Source organism: Gambusia affinis, linkage group LG05 (genome assembly GCF_019740435.1).
Source record: "Gambusia affinis linkage group LG05, SWU_Gaff_1.0, whole genome shotgun sequence".
NCBI classification, from domain to species: Eukaryota; Metazoa; Chordata; class Actinopteri; order Cyprinodontiformes; family Poeciliidae; genus Gambusia; species Gambusia affinis.
This window is the reverse complement of record NC_057872.1, coordinates 25912453-25920632: the sequence shown is the minus strand read 5'-3', so window position 1 is coordinate 25920632 and position 8180 is coordinate 25912453. Positions and strand designations below refer to the sequence as shown.

The window sequence follows — 8180 nt, the reverse complement described above, 5'->3', positions numbered from 1 at the left end:
ATATAGTATATGAAGAAAAATAATATATATATATATATATATATATATATATATATATATATATATATATATATATATATATATATATATATATTACTTAAATCTTAGTAGCAAGGTAGTTGTTTCAGCATCTGCATGCCTTGATTTGCTTTTCAAATTAAATGAATTCAGTCTTATTCAAGTACTTTTTGACAATATTTATTGTCATGAAACAGGGAGCTGAACATGTATGTTTGATTTATGATTTTTGATGTTCTCTCATTCACTGAGTAAAAGTAGGATGTCAAGTCAAAAGAAGAACCTAAGTAAAACAAGAAAACTGCATGTTCACAAATGACTGACCTCAGAAAAAAACAAATTGAAGAAAGCTTGATTTATGTTTTTTGTTTACCAGCTGGACTTAAACTATTTAAAAATGAACAGATTTAATAACTGAACATTTTTAGACTTAGATCACTTATGACTTTTGCTTTCAGTAACAGAAGTGAGCACGTGCTTGTCATGCCATAATTTTAACCTGTGCTTGAATGATGTCAGAACCAGTCTCATGCATGTGTGGATGTGCTCATTGGTGAGCCAGGAACAATATTTGGTTTCTATAATATTAATTGTAGAGAAAGCTGGCTCACGGTTGTGTGTGGAACCAAACATAATTAAGATTTGCAGGTCTACTGTCCTCAGAGCTAGGAAAGCTGAGGACAGTAGCCCTTTGGAGCCAGGGGATCAGTCCTTACAGAATGTTCCTGCAGGGATAAATCTGCTTAGATCAGTGTTTCTCAACCCTGGTCCTCACGCCCCCCTACTCTGCATGTTTTAGATGTGCCTCTATTCCAGAACAGATGATTCAAATGATTGCATGACCATCAAGCACTGCAGAAGCCTGTTAATCACCCAGAGATACAATTCAGGTGTGTGGCAGAAGGGAAATACCTAAAACATGCAGGACAGGGGGGCTGTGAGGATCAGGGTTGAGAAACACTGGCTTAGACGGTAAAATCTGCACCATTAAATCAGACAGTGCTCAACAAGATTTTAGGTTGTAATTATTGTTTTGGTATCAGTTTTGGGTCCGCATGAGACATAATTTTAGTCTAGATGCAGACCAGGGTCCACCTATTAGTGACCTGTGGTGTATATCTTGATCTCATTGGGTCTTTCATAGGTGACAGAAGTCAGACTTATGCTGGAAGCATGGCGTGTACAGAGTGAAACGGAATGGTGAGAGTACAATGCCCTGTGGAGCTCCTGTGTTGCTGACCACCTGGTTAGACACACAGTCCTTCAGTCTCACAAACTGTGGTCTGTTTGTGAGGTAGTCATAGATCCAGTTGACTGTTGAGGCCTCCATCTGTGTCTTCTGATCTGCTTCTCACAGAGCAGATCAGGTTGAATTGTGTTAAATGCACTGGAGAAATCAAAGAACATGATCCTCAAAGTGCTGCCTTTGTCCAGATGACAGTGGGTTTGATGAAGCAGGTGTATGATGGCTTCATCAATTCCAACTCCATGGCAATAAGCAAACTGCAGGGGGTCCTGATATGTGCTTGTCAGCTTATTCAAGTTGGCCAACAGGAGTCTTTCCAGGATCTTCATGATATGGCATATCAGGGCAACAGGTCTAAAGTCATTGATGACTGATGATGAGCACAGAAGTCCAACAACAGAACACCACTCAGGTTCAGATCAGGAGATCCATTTCTTCCTACCGTGCCCCTCCAGGTCTCACTGTTATTGCCCATGTGAGCATTGAAGTCTCCAAGCAGAACAAGGGAGTCCCCAGGAGGTACACTCTCCAGTAACACTCAAAGGACTCCAAAAAGGGTGGGTAATCTTAACTGCTGTTTGGTGCACATGCACAAACAACCATCAGATCCCATCACCCCACTTCTAAGCAGAGGGAGGCTACCCTCTCGCTCACCGGAATGAAGCTCAATGTGTAAGCACTGAGATGGGGGGGAACAAGTATGACCACTCCGGCCAAACGTCTGTCTCTGGGGGCAACTCCAGAGAGAAGGAATGTCCAACCCCTCTCAAGGAGACTGGTTCCAGAACCTGAGCCATGGGTCAAGGTGAGACTGACTATTTCCAGATGGAACCTCTCAACCTCCCACACCTGCTCAGGCTTCTTCCCCACCAGAGAGGTGATGTTCCGCTGGCTCCCAAGAGCCAGCTTCTGTAGCCAGCGGTCGGATTCTTGGTTCTTCTCTCTCAAAAGAGGAACATTGGAGTAACCATAGGGTACTTGGTTACCTTCCTCACTAAGGCCCTTCTCTCCTGTTCACTCAATTTAGACAACCAACTAGGTCAATAGAGAGTCCTAGTGATTCCAAACTGATTCCATTTATGAATGAAGAAGGCTACTGAGCTCATTGGGGCCTTCAAAGCAGCAGAATTTTTTATATTCTTCCCCAGATTTTTGCCTCAAAACAATGCTGTCTCTGAGGTCTACAGACAACATATTTTATTTCATGCTTGGTGTTTGCATATCCATGATATCCATTGTCCATTTTGCAACTTTATAAAGACAGGTGTGTGCTTTTCCAGATCTAATCAAATCAACAGAATTTATTACAGGTGGACTCTATTTAAGTTGTAGAACTTAATCTCTGCAATTATCAGTGAAAATAGCTCTATTTTGAGCTTCATAATAAAGGCTGTGAATACTTATGTATGTAAATGTAATTTCTAAGTTATTCTGTTTTTAGTTAGTTTGCAAAAATTGCACACTTTTTCACACATTGTGTCATAATAGGACATTTGTTTTATGAATCTTGAGGATAGGGATTAATACAATTTGGAAAAACGTTATAACATAGCCAAACATGGAAAAAATGAAGCATTGTGAATATTTTCCAGATTCACTGTATATATGGATATAATGGTGTTATTCAGAGATGTTTACATAACCTCTTACAAGTCTAAGTCTCTTTTTAGAAAAATTAATATTTTCTCATTAAATCTGCAACATCCAGTGAGTTGCATCACTGTAGGTTAGGATTTAGTTGAGTAAGGTTTGTCTCTACACCTAAACTATTACATTTGCATGTGATAATTATCTTTCAATCTCCCAATATTTATTAACAGCTATCTTTGAATCATTCAATATTTAATTTACAATCCAAAAATATGTTATGGTCAGTAATATCATATCATTAGGCCACTGACATTTTAGTCACAATATTATTAATCCTCTTATCTCCTTCAGTATACTATAAAACCATAGGTTAAAGATTAACTTTATTGAAATGAATCACCCAACAGCCAGCTACTGATTTAGTACATCTGAAATGATCACTGTTTTAATTTAGCCAGATTTTCATTCAATAAAATAGCATATTTTTAGAAGAATTGTTATTTAACACACATTTTCCTCGCAAAAACCTTCATTACAGGGACTCCCATATGCTGGCCAATCGGCATGTCTAAAAATATACACATGTGTGAATTATTCATGAGCAAGTGCAGTACCTAAAGTTACCACCGGGGGCGCAAAATCGATACACAGGTTATACACAAATGTCATGTAATTGTGAATTATTGGGACTTTGCCTGATTTTTGGAATTTAACCCTTTGGCATCCATTCAAACCCCCTCCAATCATTTTTATGTTGCAAGAATTATGAGGACATCGGCACTGTCCCACTAATTCAAAATGTCCCGTTAGTGTTGCGTGTATACAGGCGAAATGTCCTGTTAATTCACCTGTGCAGACACACACACACACACACACACACACACACTCTGTCCGGTACCGGTTCAAGTTTTCATTGCAGGCCTGATGAAGCTAGGGTGCGATGTCGCTACGACAATCCTCTTCTCCCCGTCAACAAACCAAATCAAACCTGCTCGCTCAGCCGACGTCCTCCTCGTCAAGGATGCTTCGCGAGTCCAATTTCTTTCAGAACTCCGCCACCCAAGTTGCAGGACTACTCCTCTGTCGCACTGAAATCAGGATCGCCATGTTCCTCTCGCCACTTCGAATCAGCCGCAGTTTTCCTCCGTGCTTTTTACTGTAGAGTACTTGGGCAGATATCCCACACACCGTGTGCAGGATTACTTGTTCAAAACACGTCCGAAAAATCCAGTTCCTTCTTCCACCTCAACCTCTGCAAACATTAGCAGCGGTCTCCATTAGCTTCTTCCTACTTCCCTCTCCCGCGTTCTTTTCTCTTCTTCTTCCCATAATCCCATTGTTCCAGTAGCTTTTTTTTTCTCTGCTGAGTTCACTTGTCCCTCGTTAACCTAAACTACTTTCATAGATAGGATACTCAATACAGTCTTTACACAAATTGGATTGTTAATCAAACAACAATACACTTATGTAACTACACAAGTCATCTACAGAAAAGTTTTGGCTTTCTGTTTTTTCTATCACTACTCATGTTACTACAGTAACATCTTCCCTTATGTATATAATAAAATGTACAAAAACAATAATACACATTTCTCACTTATGCTTTTTTTTTCTTGCATAAAACCAACCTGGTAAATATTTTGTAAATATTAAAGGCCTTAAGTGCATGGTTTTTAACCAGGGGCTACACCTATATTTCAAGAGATCACTCCCAACTCAGAGTAAAATCATTACCAGTCAGCTAGAATGGAAAATTCTACTTTTCAGTACTGTCGTTACATATTAAACAAACCTTAAAATAAATCCAGATGGTTGAAAAAAAACATCCATCATCAGACTGTTTCATAATTAAAAGGTCATTTATAATAAACCACTTAGTTTCCCAAATGTCATATATAAATAATGAATGTGAATTCCTGTCAATGAATATATTAATCTTCATGACAGGCTGAATTGAAATGTAGAAAAAGTTTGAAAGTAATATTTATGGCAACCTCCTTGCAGGATGTTTGTATAATTGAGTTAATTGTGAATGACATCATCATGGGACGAGAAGAAACTCATCACCGCAGGAGTATTTCTGTTTTCATCAGGATGGTTGGGCAGAAAAGTTGTGCACATGTAACAGATCAGAGCATCTACTATCACACTGAGAAATGAGCTGGCCCAGGTAAGATAAGCTCTCTCTGTGACTATGCTCATATGGATGGATGTCAAGCTTTGTCTAGCTTATTTTTCCACTAGTGGATGGCAGAAAAATGGGAAGCTGGGAGTCTTATTTCTATCAAGCTCCTAAGGCTTTTCATTTAGAATTAGGCAGCTAGTAAGCAAAGTTTGAGCTGCGGATTTCTGGCCTGTGGGAAAGAACTGAGCTTGGTGCAAGCTAGCTCTCCAGTAGCCGTCCATGACTGTTTCTCAGGGACAGCTTTGATGTTGGTTTGGATGCATCAGTCTGTTCTGTGGTGTCTCACAGTTGTCCCTGAATATGACCTTTTTCTGCCAATCAGGGAGTATTGTGATGGCTAGCAGAATGCAACCTTCACATTCTTGCCTTATCTCATATCCACATGTGTAACAACAAGCTAAGAATCCAGCAGGCTGTTTGTAAGTGATATTTGTGCTAGATCACATATGCCTAAATAGGCAACATTTTTGTCCCTTTGTGCTTAGATTAAAATGTTTGCATTGATAAAAATTTATTTTAAATAATTTAGTTGCTTGTCAAATGCCACATTATTAGGAAATTATCCATCCATCCATTCCTTCCATCCATTTTCTGTTCACCTTTGTCCCTAAGACCACATTACTGGCTGCAATCTCTTCTCCACATTTTAATGGAGAAGAGATCCACTCTGCATGATAGGCTAAAAAATTGTTTGTCTTTCGTTCATCTTTGTTTTTCTTTTATAATTATCTGATTTTTTCTTTTTTCATTGGTATATTGCTCAGCACTACGTGAAACACCTTTTTTTAACAATGCCAACATAATGGCAAGATGTGAAACAGTTTAACAGTAATTTAACCCTGAACAGAAATACCTTACCAGATACATTCGTGTTTATTATTCATGCTTTACATTTTTGTCCTACCTCCATTTAAATACAATAACTGCAGTTCTCTATGAGAATATGAAAAGTTACGTTAGTTGTCGTCTGTTATAGTAAACAGCTCGGACTGGTAGTAACCATATTACATGTTACGTTGATTCTGTAACGTCTTGAATCTCTATGTCTGAATAATTATATTTTTTGTAATACATAATTTGCTTTCTGATGTCATTTCAGGAAAAAGTAGAAATTTTTCCTAAAAAGGTAAAAAATATATTTGAGGCCTTTTAAAGGTACAAAGGTACTAAGATCATCCGCAATACTAACACAGGCTGACTGTAATAAGGCATACCATTGTATAATCTTAGGAAGGTTGAAAAATACCAAAAATAGCTCAGGACAATAAACGTGACTCTTTGTTCTGTGTTGGTACAATAATGATTTCCTTGAAAAAACCCACAAGTTTCCCAGGGGCCTAAAATCAGTCATAGCTCTGGTATTTTGGAGAATTATTAGTAAGGTTCTTAGTCTGTGAGCACTGGAAATCAAGGAGATGGACCTCTGCTGGGAACAACCAGAGTAGAGACTGTAAACAGCACTGTGAGAAACACAGCCTCACGTCTGGAACCTCTTCTCTTTTGGGTCAGCAACATTTGCATGCACTCACATCTTTGTCCGTCACCCCTGGGGTCAGTGGGTTGACGTCATGCCCCTCTCTGTGAGACCGTGTCATCAGAAGTTCATTACAGGCCTTACTTTGGCTTGTCAAACACTGATACTGGAAGCAAATCGGCAGACAAAAGATGAGAAGATCTGCCAGAAAAAAACAAGCATTTACTCTTCTTTATGGGGTAGTGTAGGTTTTCAAGGCTTTCTTGTCTTTTTTCACAGTTGTTCAGTCTTAACTGTTGTACCAAATGACTAGATCTCCCTCAGATCTTTTTTTTTTTTTGAGAACACAAAGCATGAGAGGAAATTGTAATTTTTTGTCCTATGGGTATTTGCCCCTTGCTGATTTCTATCGTTTTTACACATTTTTGTGACCTTTAAATGTTTTTGATCATCAAGCTAATTTTTAAATCAAAGACAATACAATACTTTTTTTTTTTTGAGTAATAATTAGATTTTTTGTGGGGTATAAAAATCTTTCACTTTAGGCTGGTCTTATGCAATCAAAGTCTCCCTAACCCTCAAAAATAGTTGTACCACCAACTGCTAGCAAATAATTGCAATGGTGAAAAGTAGTTGTTTACGTTACTCTTGAAATCCCCAGCCACGTTTTCACCCGTCCCCCACACAGCTCCACCAGACTAGCGGCAACGGCAACAAGCAAACGTGATGGAAATGCATGTCTGTTAAGCTCTGAAGAACAGTTGGCATCAATGGATGTCAGGAAGAAGCATTGTTGTGATAATATGATGAAGGGAGAGTGTTGGAGAAGATTGGAGGCTCTTAAAAAGTCATAGGCCAATTTCAAGGAATCAGATATGGCTATGATGCAAAGTCAAGTCAAGTTAAGTTTGAAATATAAAACATTTTCATAACACCTTATAGTGACAATGTTACTTGATTGTGCTATAAATTCAGACTATGTGCCAATACATATTAAGCCCTCATTACCAGAATAGACATTATTCATCAGGATTTTTTACAAAGTAAATTTTTTTCACAAATTTTTCATTCCTGAAGCATTTCCACAGGATGACATACCACCAAGCTGTTTGACTGCCAGTACTGTGTTTTCTTTTACTGAAATGCTGTTTTACATTGGGTATGATGTAACAGAAAGAAGTTGGAACATGATTTGTTGCTTAAGACTTAATCCGTGTCATGAAAAATCTTCTTTTTAACTGGTTTCTTAGTTCTATGGGTGGTAGTCAGACAGTAGTCAGACAGTAGTCAGACATGGGTATTGCTTGTCCAATTAAACTACAAAAATGTAGTTAATCACAGTTAATTCAGGATTTAACAAGGAGCAGGGGAGCATTGTATTTTCATATAGGAACACAATATTTTGTATAAGGGTTCAGTAATTTCAATTATCTTTTGAAAACTGTTTTACTCTGGTAATTTTTGTCAGAATGCTTTGATTGGTATTGTACGGAAGCACAACAAAAAATTTCAGTACAGCCTATCCAATTCTGTCTAATACTAAAATCAGTTTTATGATCAGATAAGTGTGGCCAAAAAGCATACACAGAAAGCAAGACGAAGAATTATTCTTCACAGTACTGTATTTCAAGTAGCTTGTACTAGGATGTAAAATTGTCTCTACTTAA

The 8180-nt window shown here is 38.1% G+C and overlaps 1 protein-coding gene across 1 annotated transcript in view; it reads left to right on the top strand.

Annotated features, from left to right (window-relative positions):
* fhl3a (four and a half LIM domains 3a) overlaps positions 1-8180 on the top strand; it is a 50262-nt gene that overhangs the window by 32445 nt on the left and 9637 nt on the right. The window lies entirely within an intron of this gene.